This window comes from Pteronotus mesoamericanus, unplaced genomic scaffold (genome assembly GCF_021234165.1).
Source record: "Pteronotus mesoamericanus isolate MK-2021 breed Mesoamerican mustached bat unplaced genomic scaffold, CSHL_Meso_final contig_100, whole genome shotgun sequence".
NCBI classification, from domain to species: domain Eukaryota; kingdom Metazoa; phylum Chordata; class Mammalia; order Chiroptera; family Mormoopidae; genus Pteronotus; species Pteronotus mesoamericanus.
This window is the reverse complement of record NW_026554999.1, coordinates 3,448,516-3,464,738: the sequence shown is the minus strand read 5'-3', so window position 1 is coordinate 3,464,738 and position 16,223 is coordinate 3,448,516.

Genomic DNA, 16,223 nt, shown 5'->3' with positions numbered 1-16,223 from the left:
GGAGGGCTAGAAGTCACTATTGAAACTATAACTAAATAACAAATGTAGGGACTAATTATACAGTCCTTGATTTTTTTTTAAAAAAAGTGGTTTTCTTGGAGGAAGGTGTGCAAAGCATGTCACACCTCTCTGAGGCCCTATTGCCTACTATATTCAACTTAAATTAGGCTGAGGGGAAAATCTTGAGATTCCCCCTTTAACACTTCTGGACCCTTTCTGTCCAAACTCTAAGGCAGAAAAGGAGAGCAGTTTTAAAATGAAGCTGATAGGCTACTCCATACTTCACAAAGTCAGCCATTTAGCCTAGCCAAACAGTTGAGCCCCAAGAAGTGGTGTTGCAGGTGGGATTCTCAAGTGGGGCCTATACCATTTCTGAGTGCACAGACTGTCTTTTGAGAAGATGTTCAGTTGCAAAGCTTTTGCTGGAATGATACTAAGCAATGAAAACTTAATATCATCAGGTCAAACTAGTTCAACACTCAAGGAAAAACAAATTTTGAAGACAGTTGCACTAAAGCCTGATGTTCATGACTGAGCCTTGTGATTTTTCCTTAAAAATGATTCCTCTCCCTAAGATCACCTTCATTGCCCTCAAAAGACTGCCAGTTCTCAGTTTTGCCTCATTGTTTGCATAAAAACAAGAACAGCACTGAACACATAGGATTTTTAAGTCTGCTTTGCTGGAACTTACACAAGGAAGCTTTAGACTGACCCTTAGTCAACCTCTCTTAGGTCCAAATGGCACAGAGCCCCAAATGGCAGAGACATGCTCTCATGCAAACCAGTACCTCAAATATCCTTTATGAGGTCCAAAGGGCAGGAAGCTCCTAATAGCAGAGACAGAGGATTCCCAGTGTAAACAAAACAGCTAAGTTCCCCAAGTCCCCAAAAGATCAGAAAGCAAGAAACAAAACAAAACCTAAAGCAAAGAATAACTACATCTAAGCACTGAGGTTTCTTTTATTTCAAAAAAAAAAAAAATCTTTCACACCCTTCTATGGCCTCTACAACCTCCACAAACCATTTTTTCAGCTCTATATACCTTACAAACTTCTACACACCTTCTGTAACCTCCATAGAATTTCTTACTTATTCAGGAATAACCGTAACTCACTTTCAGTCCTTGTCTTTTTTTAATGATGGACTGGACCACACTCAAACTCAGTATCTGGCAGCTAAAAGTCCCTGAATATGCAAACACATAAATAAAGTGAAGGTAAATTGTCACTTTGCATTGGGGCCTTACTTCTTCCAAAAGAGAAATTTCTAATCTTCCAGACTGCAAGGTTTCCCTGGGAACTCTCTCTCTGGTGTCCTGGGCAGAGCATTATGGCAACCTGGTCTGGTAGATTCACTGCCTCTAGCAATTGTAAAATGTCCTCTGTATGTTTAACATCCTTGTTCCCAAGGATTAACAGTCCTCTCTCCTTCTGTGTTGCTCCATGGGCAAGGACTACCATGAAGGCATATTTGGAGTCCACGTAGATGTTAACCTTTCTCTGAGACAGTATTAAGTCTCTTGTGAGGGCTATAAATTCAGACTTTTGTGTTGAGGTTCCCAGTGCAAGGGCTTGGGCTTCTATTACTTTTTCTTCAGTGACTACTATATACCCAGCTCATCATTGGCCATTGTCCATGAAGCTGCTCCCATCTGTGTACAGCTCCCAGTATGATGCTGCCAACAGTTGGTCCAGTGCCTGCTAGAACAAACTTGGCCAATGATTTTCATGCAGTCGTGCTGGAGGGCTGAGCTTCCCTCCAAGTCTGGAAAGAGAGTGGCCCGATTCAAAGTTATAGTAGTCTGCAAGTTAACATTTGGGTTGTCCAACAGAATGGCCTGTTGTTTTCCCATGCACCCTGCCATCAGCCAATACCCTGCTTTCTCTTCAAGTACAGTTGGGACCTGGTGTGGTACCAATACCATAGTAGGCTGTCCCAAAGTGAAATTCTCAGCTTTCTGTAAGATGCCACTACTTAAAGACAAGGTGGCCATCTCTTTGCTGTGGGATCCAACTTCTTTGAGAGAGAGGCTATGAGTCTGGGGATGTTTCCCAGAGTCTGGATTAGTAAACCCAAGCCAATATCCTGCCTTTCATCAATGTACAGTTTGAAAGGCTTCTGTAAATTGGCAAATCTTAGTGCAGAAGCTGAAACCAGTTTTTCCTTCAAGGTATCAAATGCTACCTTCCAATCCCTTGTCTGCTCTAAAGTTTCAGAGTCCAGTCCTTTCAAAGAATTATACAGTGGTTTTGCCATAAATCCAAAGTTTGGAATCCAAATTTGGCAGAACCCTGTAATCCCTAAGAATCTATGAAGTTGTCTTCAGTTCTCTGGGATTTTTAGTATGGCAATAGCTTGTTTTCTATCTGCCATCAAGCTCCTAGTGCCCCGCTTCAGTTGAAATCCCAGGTATGCCACCTCCTGTTTTCAAAACTGGGCCATATGAGGCAACACCCTATATCCCCTTTTTGCCAAAGGATTTAGGATTGTGGTGGTGTTGAGCAAGCAGTCCTCATGGGTGCTTCTAGTTATCAATATATTATCTATATATTGCAGAACTCTTTATCTCAACTGAATATCCCTTAAGTCCTTGGCTAACACTTAACTAAATGTAGTTGGGGAGTTCTTAAATCTTTATGGTAGCACAGTCCAGCAGTATTGGAATGTGGCTTTTTTTCTGGGTCCTTCCTTTCAAAGGTGGACAGTAGTTGAGCCTGTTCATCTATTGGGATGCAGAAAAAGTCATCCTTCAAGTTGAGAACTTAAAACCATTTGCTATCCCCAGGCACCATGGTCAAGAGAGTATAGAGGTTGGGCACCATAGGATGAGCGTCTTACACGATATCATTTATGGCCGTAAGATCCTGTAAAAATTGATAATGATTAGAGTGAGCCTTTTTGACTGGAAGAATGGGAGTGTTATAGGGAGACTGGAATTACCAAATTAGTCCTGAATGTAAGAACTTTTGCTATATCGGCTGAATCCCCTCTAACACCTCCTTTCAGCTGGGATACTGGTTATTCCATGGGATCTGCACCCCCTCTTTTAAGTTGACTTTTGTGGGTTGTATGTTAACTGCTTTACAGGGGTTTCATTAGCCCAAATTGTTTGGTCAACCTGTTATAGATCTCAGGTTGGAAGAGTTCACCTCTGGGATCTTCTGGGCAAGTCAGGAGTGCCTGGAGCTGGAGTGTCCCAGTGGGACCTCCATATATAGTTGCTGCTTTTCAGGAGAAAAAATTATTTTTGCATGCAATTTACAAAGTAAGTCTCGGCTCAGAAGTAGAAAAGGGCAGTCTGGCATGTAGAGAAAACTATGTGAGATCTTTTGATCCCCAAGCTGGCATTCTAAGGGTTGAAAGAATGTCTGTTTTTACAAGTGTCCAGTCACTCCAGTAACCATTACTATATCCAAACTTTTCTTGGTTACTTTTGTATTCAGCACTGATTTTGTAGCTCCTGTATCTGCAAGAAAATCAATTAGCTTGTTCTCCACCATCAATTGTAATTGGGGCTCCTGTGGAGAAATAGTAATAGGGGAGAGGATATGCAAGGGAGCCCCTGGGCCTCCTCATTCATCATAAGACTCCCCTTGCCATTTTGGCATTTCCCAGTGAGTGTTTCTAACCTTGCTCTCCGTTTTGGATTTTGGGTACTCCTTTCTCTAGTGGTCCCCCTCCTTGTAGTAGGCACACTGACTCATGCCTAGTGGGCCTCTCTTTTTCTCTTTAAGGTCCATCTCTTATTCTGGTCTCACCATCCAGTTTCTAAGAACACCATGGTCTATTTTATCTTCCCTGCTTCCTGGGCATTATAAACTTTTAATTCAATATCTACTAGCTGAGAGGGATTCATTCCCAATGCCTCATCTAAACTCTGGAGTTTCTTTCTGATCTCTGTGACACTTTGTCCAGTGAAAGTCATGTTTACCATCCACACATTCTCTGATGCCTGTAGGTCAGCATCCATGTGCTTCCTATAGGCCTGATAGATCCTTTTTAAAAATTCAGAAAGGTCCTCATATGACTTTTGCTACAGGGCCTATATCATATTCATGCTCTTTTGCTTGGACACCCTTTTCTTAAGTCCTTCCAGTATGCACATTCTGTAATGTTACAGGAAGGCTAGGCTCCCACTACTTGGGTTTCAGTCAGGCTCTGTCAAAAGAATTGCCCTGGCTGGATTGGGGATCCCACTGGGATTCTCTTGGTGGAGGTATTGAGCCTCTTCATTAGCCTTATTTGTAACCAGCTGTCTTTCATCTGCTGTTAGCAGGATATTAAGGAGAGCCTGTATATCTGTCCAGTTTGGATGATGAATGGCAAAAATGGAGACAATAAGATCTGCCATTTTCTGAAGATCCTCTGTATATGAAGGGTTGGAATTCTTCCAATTCAGTAAGTCTGAAGTGGAGAACAGAGTATGGGTCCCATAGTAGTCTGTGGGCTGGCCTCCCTGAGTTACTCTGCCTATAGTGTGTTGCCTCTAAGAAGACTGTCATGCTTCCTGTAGGAAGGTTCCCTGGCCAAATTGGATGTCCTGACAGGTCTTTGAGGGGGAGAACCATCCTTCATCATACGGGGGTGGGGCTGTTGCCTCTTTGGGCTCTATTTCAGGGGTAGCTTGCAGTGAGTATGTCAACAGAGGAAGTCCTTCTAGTGTGAACCTCGTGTCCCTTGGGTTCAGGGCATTAACGAGGCCGATTTTGACATTCTCCTTTTCTTTCTGTGTACTGAAGAGATTTCAAGGCCCCTTCCCTTCTCAGCACCATCAAGTGGACCTCTATCTCTGGTGAAATTCTATTATGTAATGACATAAATGCCTTGACATAATGAATTTCATCCCATTTATGCCACTGTAGGCAATACTGTTCCAGTTGCATTAACAGTACAGTAATCTAGGAAACCATCTTTCCCCACAGTCTAACATGTACATAGGCCACACAGTGGTTTATTACAGTAATAAACCAATACTTCCTTGGACATTGGATAATAGCTACAAGTACCCTAGTCCATGAAAATTCTACCCAGTGGGTTTCCTCTAGGAACCAACCCAGAATGACTCCTGCTGGCCAGGATATACAACAGGCCCAACCCTATGACCAAAAAAGCCAGACAATCTGGGAACACACAGAGAAGACTGGCATCCACAACTCCTTCATTCTAACAAGTGCTCACAAACAAGTTTTTCTGCCAACCAATCTCACAAACAGTAACCCAAGCAATGGCCTCCCCAAAACTTAGCTGGTTTTTACCTGGATCCCAGTTTGCAGCACTAAACATCAGGTGATCTTTCCTTCTTCCCAGAGTCTGTTTCCTTTCTGCCTGCCAGGAGTGTTTAAGCGGCCAATGCTTCTAGCAGACATTCTGAGAAATTCCTAGTGACTGGGAAGCCCCATGGTGCCACTCCTTGGCAGGAGGTGGGGGGGTCGACCTGCTTCAAGAAGCTAGGTCCACATGGTGGGTACCACTTTTGTACCTGAACAATTACTGGGTACCAATAACTGGTCATAGGCAGTAACTCCAGAGATGAGCCCAGTGAAAAGGAAAAAAAGAATGCTTTACTTAAAATACACACAGCAAGTTTATCGACGTGTCCCACTACAGGAGAGTGTGGGCAGCAGGTGTGTGGCCACCGTGGTCGTAGCTTCCACCGGCTTCACGTGCAGGGGAGGGGCACAGGGCTTGACAGCCAGCAGAACTGAGTCCTGGGACCTGCCAGCCCAAGCCTTCTTCTACTCTGTCCTCTTGGCCTTTTGTGTTCCTAGTGCTCATAGTGCTCCTGGTCAGGCCCAGAGCACTCAGGGAAGGGTGCGGGGCCTGCCCCACAGCTGCGCTGGAGCGTACCTGACAGGCCCACAGTAGTGTGTTGGGTAGGCGGCAGTCACCATGGCTTCCTATCTGGGGAAGGGGCACAGGGCCAGCCAGATAGCCATGCTCCCTGAGCCCACTTGCTCAAGCCTCCCCGCTGCCCTCTTACCAGAACGTGCTGTGTTCTCAGCCAGACAGGTCCTGGAGCACTTGGGCAGGGGCACAGGGAATCCTGCCAGCAAGGCCCACCAGCTCAGGGACCTCAGTCCTCAGCCACAGATCAACCAACCAGGGGATAGGGGAGCAAAAGCACTCAGCATTTCCATGCACTCCGCTTTGAAAGACACGCTGCTCCCACCCATAATTCTCCACACAGTGGAAGTAGATGGGACCGTATGTCCGTCCCATCCAGTCACCTCCCTAGCTTTTGGCTCCAGCTCTACACACCTGTTTGTGCTGCATCACATGTGCTGTTGTCCCGGTTGCCAGGGCAACGCACACATGTACTGTCTTTGGCGTTTCTCCACCCCTCCCCATTTATGGGGGGCTATCCCCTGTTACAGTTTGAGCATTGTCCCATATCCTAAAGATTGCAGGTTTGATCCCTGATCAGGACAATACCTAGGTTGTGGGTTTGATCCTTGGTTGGGGTATGTATGGGAGGCAAATGATCAATGTTTCTCTATCACACTTATGTGTCTTTCTCTCTCTCTAAAATCAATAAACATATCCTTGGGTAAGGATTTTTTTAAAAAGAGTGGACTGTTGATATGTTCTACCTGATAAGATGGGTTTCTTTAACCCCCTAAGGATAACACTTGGAGGAATATCAGTAGGTTTGATTTTATTACAATAAGTTTTTAATAGAAATATAAAAGATAGAAGTTTTGTAGTGAGTTGTATGTGTTTAATCATAGACAATCACTTAGTAGGCATTTTTATGGGAGATAAGCAGTTAGCGTTTGGTTACTTGATGTATTTTAAGGTTCTTTTTAAACTCTGTTTTCAAGAGTCTGTTACTCTCTGACTCCTTGATAATTTTTATTTAAATTTTGGGTTGTTTGCCCAACTCCTTCTGAGTTGTTCTCTTAACCCTAATTGAACTGGCAGCAATACATAGCATATACTTTTTATGTTTTCATAGTTTCATTTCATGGATCCAAAAGAAGTTCTTATAGAAAACTCATCTACTGTTTATTCTTCTAAGTGGAATTCAGTTTATCTATAAGTATCTTAATAAAGTGTAGTTTCTGGCATAATTAAAAGGGTTAAATAACTTCCCTTCACGAAATAAAGATAATATACAGACACCGATGGTGAAAGCCCCATTTAGATTATAAATTGTAACCTGACCATTCTAGGTTTTCAGCTCAAGTTTTATTGAAAAAGACTCCATACTCATACTCATCAAAGTTTGCAGCCAACTAACTATTCAATTAGCATGAATAAATTGTAATATCAACTATCTTTTGTCCAAAGAGTTATGCTAGAAAATATTCTTTTAAAGATTATTTTTCTATTGATGCATTAGACAAATTTGCACTGTAAAAATATTTGAGGTCTTGTATCACTTAGACAATTTGCTTAAAGATCAGTGAATAAAAATGATATTCAATAATAAAAGAGACAGTAAAATTAACTTTAATAAGCAGTCAGTATTACCCAAGGTTTTGTTATAAAATAACAAATAATGGGTGACCAAATTTAGATTTAATTTTATTGCTTCTATGAAAGAAACAAGTTAATCCTTCAATATAATCACTATAATTAAAAGTGAAAAAACTATTGATTAGTTGAAGCTGTTTAAATATCATGAACAGTCATGGGAAAAGGTAAAACAAAATGTCAAGATGAACAATCAATAACCATGTTCAGAAAATAACCAAATCAAATGGTAAATCTAACAGAGTACAACCATGATAAAGTGCGAAGAGAAGTAATAGACAAAAGTGTTATTATGACATTTAGAGTATATTTATCTTTTATCCTGCAACATCTTTGTAAATTGGGATTCACCCTATTACTTCACCAAAGTCTTTGCAGGAAGCTCAGAAATGTACAAGTGCAGTTGATCTCTAGATTTCACCTTGCAGTTTATTGTTTGAAACTGAAACCGTTTAGATTCCAGGAACACCTGCAATCTAAAAACTACTTTTGAAGGAACCAGTAGAGAAAGATATATTCATTAAAAAGCAATAAATGACTTAAATGTACTTAAATGGCTCACTCTTAAAGTTATCCATCATATGTGCCATAGACTGTTACTGAGCAGAAGTCTACCATATTCTGTCAAAATCAGCATGTGACAAACTCTAAAGAAATTATTAATTTTTACTTTATAGAAAAGATAGCAGGAAAATATGTTGAATTTTCTGGAATAGTGAAGTATCTAAAACAAGAACAAATTGTGTACCTATGATAGGTTTTAAAAATTTATCTTAAGGATACCTTTTTTTATATATTATCATCATCATCATCATTTTGTACAATTATATTTAATTACTGTCATGAAACCTAATGTTGCTCTTACAATTCACCTGTAGGGCTTCAAATCCAATAAGGTCTCAATAATATAAAGAATATTTTAATAAATTGTCTGATAGACTCCTATTCAGATATAAGGTTTATGTTCACTATAATGTCATTAGCAGGGTTCAAGAATATCAGCAAGACAAATTAGATCTACAGGATTTAGTGAGTAATTCCAGGAGGAACCACAAGTCAATTGCACAAACTGATGACTCTGCTCAAGTGCCACCTTCTTTGAGAAGCCTTTCCTAATCACCCATCTAAATAGCCCTTTCATAGTCACTGTATAGTTGCTTACCATATTTTTTCATAGCAGTCATCATTACCTGATACAGTTAGCATGTTGATTTATTTGTTTATCTTCCCTCTCCTCTCTTAGAATGTAAGCTCCATGAGGACTGAGATGTTAATTTGATTTTTTTTCATAGTCCTAAAACATTAGTGTCTTTCAAGAAACATTTGTTAAATGAATGAAACCCAGCGGAGGTAAAATATCTGCCCGTGGATGAAAAGCATAATTTTTGAAATCCTTCTGTCTTGAAAACATTTGGGACATGGAACACCAATTACTAAGAAATTGCTAAAAGCATGTGAAAAATAAATTTCTCTGAACACAGTTTTCTCACTGTGATAGTATGAACCATAAAGAGTAAAAAGAAAAAACCTATAAAGCTTTCTTTTAAAAAATAGTTATGCTAAGTAGAGTACAGATTTTTTGGAGTCTTCCTCTTCTGTTGAACAGATTATGAGAAGGGCACAAGCACCAATGTTGAATTGTACACACACAATCAGAGATATATAAGTAGAATATTCTAAGCAATTAGGATGCAGTTATAGTCCATTGCTCTCAGGAGTGAATTAAAAAACAAATTTAGAGATATTCTGGGGATAATTAACACCAGAGAAATTGAACTGAATATAGAAAAAATATAATACATGAGATACTTTTAATATGTTTACACAATTTTCAGCACTTATGATTGTATTGGGGTTGTTTATTTTGGAAAAGGAAAGGAATTGAGTACTAGAGCAGTAAAGTTAGTAAGCCACAGGAAGCTGTTATTCCTTTACTTAGGGTTTTCAGTGAGTTTATATAGTACTTGGGGGAGTAGCAATTTTCAGAAATTTATCTCAGGAGATCCAGAACTGTTGAGTGGACCCAGTGAGAAGAAGAATTACTGATTCTCACATTCTGTGTGGGAGGGGGAAAAAGACATTTACTGAAAGTAGACATTGCAACCAACACTAAAAGATTATCTGATAGCAACTGAGGTAAAACCAGAGAGATCTTTTGTTGAAGCAGTAATGTTTGTGAAAGCAGCCAATTTGAATTAATAAATAAAAATATTCATTATTTCTGTGAAGCTAATGATACTGTTTTTGTTTTTCTTTTCTCTTAGGCATTCATAAAGCACTGGCTGTTGGAGAAAACTTGGTCATAATCCTATCCTCTAAATTTTTATTCATAAGGACAAATCACAAGTAATATGTTATTTAGAAAAAACTGTAATAGACTACTTTTGAAGTATAGATGATGGCAGTTCTCTAATTTTCTCATAAGCAGTCAAATATCCTTAATGGCATGATTACAGGACTCTGACATGATGACCCATTCTGAAATTTGATGAAAATGGCAAGTTAGTGTAGGGATGTAAATTTCAACTCTATCAGCATTACTCTGGTTCTCTTTGTTTATCCCTTTTAGCCTTTTACTTTTAAAGCACTGGTATTGTCCTCTGCTCTTAGTTCCATTAAATTTTTCAGCAGTGTGCCCTTTTGTTATGCGCAAGAAATACTGATTTGCCCTTTATCCTATTTGCTCTGCTGTCTTATTCAGTGTCAACAAAACAGTCTTGTTTATAACAGAGGTAAGTAACCCATATCAGCATTAGACATGCAGTAGGCAGTTTCTGAGTATCGATGCCCAACACTTACTTCTAACATATTTTATTGTTGTTTAATTATAGTTGTCCCAATTCCACCCCCTTGCATTCCCCTGCCCCATCCACTCCCCAATCCCTGCTCCCACAGTCAATCCTTACCCCATTGGCCTTGACCTTGGGTCCTTTATTCATGTTCCTTGACTTGCCCCTCCCCCTAGTTTCCCCCTCCCTTCTGGTCAGTCAGTTTGTTCTTTATTTCCATGTCTCTGGTTCTATTTTGCTTGTTAGTTTGTTTTATTAATTAGATTCCTCTTACAGGTGAGATCATGTGGTATTTGTCTTTCACTCCCTGGCTTATTTCACTTAGCACAATGCTATCCAGTTCCATCCATGTTGTCACGAAAAATAGGGCCTCCTTCTTTCATTCTGCTGCATAGTATTCCATTGTGTAAATGTACCACAGTTTTTTGATCCATTCATTTTCTGATGGGCAGTTAGCCTGTTTCCAGCACTTGGCTATTATAAATAATGCTGCTATGAACATTGGGATGCATAGGTTCTTTTGAATTGGTATTTCAGGATTCTTAGAGTATAATCCCAGCAGTGGAATCACTGGATCAAAACACAGTTCCATTTTTAGTTTTTTGAAGAAATTCCATTCCGTTTTCCACAATGGCTGCACCAGTCTGCATTCCCACCAACAGTGAACTAGAGTTCCCTTTTCTCCACAACCTCTCCAGTAACATTCTTTTCTTAATAACATCCCTTTTTCATGTAAAAATAAGCTCTATGTTTATTGTCAAATGGGAAATAGAAAATCATGCTGTGGTATAGCAATACTATGACAAGGCATTAATATAAAAAGACATTATTCTTAGAGTTTTAACTAGAAAGCACTGATGCTTGCCCTTTTTCATACCCAAAGCCTGAGAAACACTTCGCATATTTAAAGAATGTAGTAATGAAATTCTTGCTTTGATTTTTCTCCTTGCCTAATTTTTCAGCACATTCTGCTTTTAGCATATTTTGTTTTCATTTTAGTAGTTATTTTAATCCAGTCCTTTATTTGACTTCATTCTTTTCCTCCCTTTTCATTTTCCTGATTAAAACTTGACATTTATTCAAAGCAGGAAATGAATAAGAATAGCTTTCCAAGTTATTTCCTGAAGATAAAATTCAGCTTCAAATCCAAGGAAAATAAAACTGAATTTCCATACGTAATTAAAGACTTTGAACAACAAAGCAGTCTGAGAAGTTTTTTGTCGTTGTTGTTGTTTGGGTTTTTTTAATCAAGCCACTTAACAATGCCTAATAATTCTTTAAAATGTAGTATCTGGCTGCTCCGTGCTCTTCAGATCACTGACCGACTTTTGCATTTTATCAGCTCACGGTTGTTAAATGTTTTTGAGTGTTGTAATTTTTCTACAACACAAGCACTTTGGCTTATAGGAGTAGCACTCTTAGCACTATTTGTTTTGTCATGGGTCTTAAAACTTATCTGTCTTCTATTTAATCAGTCTACACACAAAATTACAGTGTGATTCTACCAAGCCTAGGTCAGCCACCACCGCTGGCGTTCTTCCCTTCCTCTCTCTCCTCAACTCTTCCTTGTTCCCAACTCTCCCTCTGAGTTCCTCAGCAAACTCTTCCATACTCACAGAGCAGGAATTAGATATGTAATCCTTTGACACTGGTTAAAAACAATACATTCTTGTAGCTGTTGGCTACCACTATATTTAGCCTCACACAGTGGCAGACTCTGGGATGAGAGAGAGGAGACAGAGGCAGGGAATATTAAATGCTCTTCACAACCACTCCATGCAAAGGGTAAATACTTAAGAAAAAATATTTCCTCTCCAAGTGGGAAAGAGAGTAATTTAGAAAGAGAAGTGATAGGAAGGGCTATCAGGCAACAGATAAAACAAAATTAAAGGCTCAGAAAGATGAAGGACGACAGAACAGAAAGGAACCAGTGCTGGAAAGTTAATCGATCTAACATGGTTCAGGAACATTCTCTCTCTAACCCTTTTCCGAATGCTATACGTCCTGGTCAAGGAGCATTATATATCAATTTAAGAGAATTATTTTTAAATAAAATTTTCTTTCCCAGCCTCGGAAATTATTATCAACATAATTTCAGGGCCACAATACTAAAAAAGTGTTGAAAAATGTTAAACATTTGGTTTGTTTTTGTTTTCTTCTAAAAGAGTATTGGGCTCAGACAAATTAGAACTATTTGAACATTACTAAAGCAAGAGATTGTGCTTTATGTCATATGGGAAATAGAAAATCATGCTGTGGTATAGCAATACTATGACAAGGCATTAATATAAAGACATTATTCTTAGAGTTTTAACTAGAAAGCACTGATGCTTGCCCTTTTTCATACACAAATTATTTCATACCCAAATCTTGCCCAAATTATTGCTGCCTGGTATTGTTAAGTGACAGAATAAAAAATTACTTTATCTTCTACAAAATTCTTAATAAATTTTGTAAAGAGCTTAGTTAAACACACTGCTGTGCCCCACCCTCAAGTAGGCTTGGGGTGGGGCCAAGAATTTACATTTCTACCCAGTTCTTAGGGTACTGTTGCTTCTGGTCTGGGTGTTACCAAACAGGACTTGGGGATTGCTGTCTGCTGCCGCCCTCTCGGCAAAAATTCCAAAGGCAAAGGATTGGGAATAAAGGAAAGGAGTCTTCTTTATTCAAAAGCAGTTACTAGAGGCTTTCAGGTCACAGCATTAATCACTTAAGCCTATCAATTAAGGCTAAACTCTAACACCTGAGTTCTCCAATTTTTTTCCCTGTTAGTTTTTAGTCGTCTTGTTTCTATAGGGTTAGTTTACAAATTAAAACAACAGAAGATATAAAAGCTACACAATTCTGGAAGAATGTCAGCCTTCTGCCTCAGAGCTCATCCGCTCTAGAATACCTAGAGAAGAATAACCCTGCCATCCTCCAGGCCAGCCCAATCTTAGGCTGTGCTCAGAGTTCCTTCCAATACAAAATACCGTCCACAGGGAAATGCAGACAACTTGCAGCACAATCCTCCAGCCATCCTCATCCTATATTTTCTATGGGTTTTGACAAATATATGATGTGTATTTGACATTATAGTATCATACATAATAGTTCCAGTGCCCCCCAGATCCTCTGTATTTTGCCAATTTGCCCCTCCCTCCCCCTAGTCCTTGCTAGCCACTGATCTTTTTACTGTCTCCATAGTTTGCCTTTCCTAGAATGTCATGTATTTGGAATCAGATAGTATGTAACCTTTTCAAATTGGCTTCTTTCTCTTAGCAAGAAGCATTTAAAGTTCTTCCATGTTTTTTGATGGCTCACTTCTTTTTAGTACCAAATAATATTTCATTATCTGGATGTACCACAGTTTATTTATTTACCTACTGAAGGACATCTTGTTTGTTTCCAAGTTTTGGTAATTATGAATAAAGCTTTATTTATATACCAGCTTTGTGTAAACCCAGTTTTCACCACCTTTGGGTAAATACCAAGAAGCATGATTACTGGATTATATATGAGTATGGTTTGTTTTGTAAAAGACTGCTAAATTGTCTTCCAAAGTGGCTGTACTCTTTGCATTCTCACCAGCAATGTATGAACGTTCCTGTTGCTCCACATCCTCACCAACATGTGGTGTTGTCAATGTTATGAATTTTGTCCATTCCAGTAGGCGTGTAGTAGTTTCATTGTTGTTTCATTTTGAAATTCCCTATTGACATATGATTTTGAGCATCTTTTTTTAACACTTATTTGCCATCTGTATATCTTCTCTGGTATTCCCTTATGTTTACACCTCTTGTAATTTTTCCATTGTTCTTGGAAATTAAGTTCTCTCTTTTTCTTTTTTTTTTGCTTTCCAGTTTTTTAAGTTTCTATTGTCATATCTTTAAGCTCAGAGATTCTTTCATCAGCCATGTACATTCTACTAAAGAGCCCGTCAAAGGCATTCTTCATTTCTGTTAAAATGTTTTTGATCTCCATTGTTTATATGTTATTCTTTCTTAGAATTTCCATCTCTCTGTTTACATTACCTATCTGTTCTTGCATATTGCCTGCTTTTCCATTAGAGTCCTTAGCATATTAGCCAGAGTTGACTTAAATTCATCCTCTGATAATTTCGACATCTTAGCCATAACTGGGTCTGGTTCTGATGCTTGGTCTGTCTCTTCAGACTGTATTGTTTGCCATTTAGCATGCCTGGTCATTTTTCATTGAAAAGGACACATAATATAACAGGAACTGTACTAAACAGGCCATTAGTAATGTGGCAAGTTGTTGGGAGAAAGAAAGCAGTTTACAGTCCTATGATTAGTTCTCAGTCTTTTAGTGAGATTGTGTGCATGGGCTGTGAATTTCACACGTGCTTCTCAATTTTTGTTTTATTTTTCACTTCTTTAGGTGGGACAGGATGAGTAGAGAGGGCTGCTGTTTGGTATTTCCCTTTTCCCACATTGATTAAACAGTATCTCCTAAGGGAAGACTTTTTGAAAAGAACAGAATGTTCTGTCATATATCTCAGAATGGTTACTTTCTTTCTCCCCCAATGGAAGCAAGGACATTTTTCTCTGCTTTTCATTATAAAAAGCTGGAGAATTCCTAGAGGTAAAAATTTTTAAAAAAATGTGAGGGCCTTCCAGTAACTGGGTCCCCATGGAGTTTTTATCTCTCAGGTTTGTCTACACTGCCTCCAGCATAGTGGATTTATCCACCCCTAGCAGTGGTTCCCGCACTGGTTTCTGCTTACAGTTTCTGTTCAGGTGAGTGTGCTTCTCTGTATCTGCCTGTCTGTCTCTCTTATTCTGGAGACAGTGGTTTGCTCTGTGACCATCACTCACTGTTCTGGTAGATAGAAGAAGAATCATTGATTTTCAGTTTGTTCAGCTTTTTACTAGTTGTTAAGGTGACGTGGTGACTTTTAAGATCCTTACATGTTGGACTGGAAACTGGAAACTTTTTTTAAAATTAAATTTATTGGGGTGATCATATAGGTTACAAGTGTTTATTTCTATAATACATGATCTGTATATTGCATTGTATGCCCACCACCAAAAGTCAAATCATCTCCTACCATCCAATATTTGGGCCTCTTTATCCCTTCCACCCCTTTCACACCTTCCTCTCTGGTAACCACCATACTGTTTCTTGTCTGTGTCTATGAGTTTCAGTTTCATATCCCACATATGATTTTTAGCTTTCTCTTACTGGCTTATTTTATTTAGCATAATGTTCTCAAGGTCCATTCATTTCATCACAAATGGCAGTATTTCTTCTTTTCTTATGGCTGAGTAATATTCCTTTGTATATATGTACCACATCTGTTTTATGCAATCCTCTATCAAAGAATAATTTTGTTGTCTCCATGTCTTGACCACCATGAATAATACTGCAATGAACGCAAGGGTGTATATATCTTTGCATATAAATGTTTTTGAGTTCCTCGGGTAGATACCCAGGAGAGAGATTGCTGGGTCATATGATAACTCTATTTGTAATTTTTTTTGAGAAAACACCAGACTCTTTTCCATAGCAGCTGTAGCTGTCTACCTTCCCATCAGCAGTGAATGAAGATTTTCTTTTCTTCACAAGCTCTCCAACAATTGTTATTTGTCTTGTTGATAATAGCCATTCTAATGGATGTGAGCCGTAGTTTTGATTTGCATTTCCCTAAAAGCTAGTGAATATGATCTTATCAATAGATGCAGAACAAGCATTTGATAAGATACAACATCCATATATGGTTAAAACACTCAATAAAATAAGTATAGAAGGAAAGTACCTCAACATAAGAAAGGCTATATGACAAACCCTCAGCCAATATCATACTCATTGGTAAAAAACTGAAAAATTTTCCTCTAAAATCAAGAACAAGACAATGATGCCCATTCTCACCACTCTTATTCAACATAGATCTGTAAGTCCTAGTCAGAACAATCAGGCAAGAGAAATAAAAGACATCTAAATTGGGACAGTGGAAGT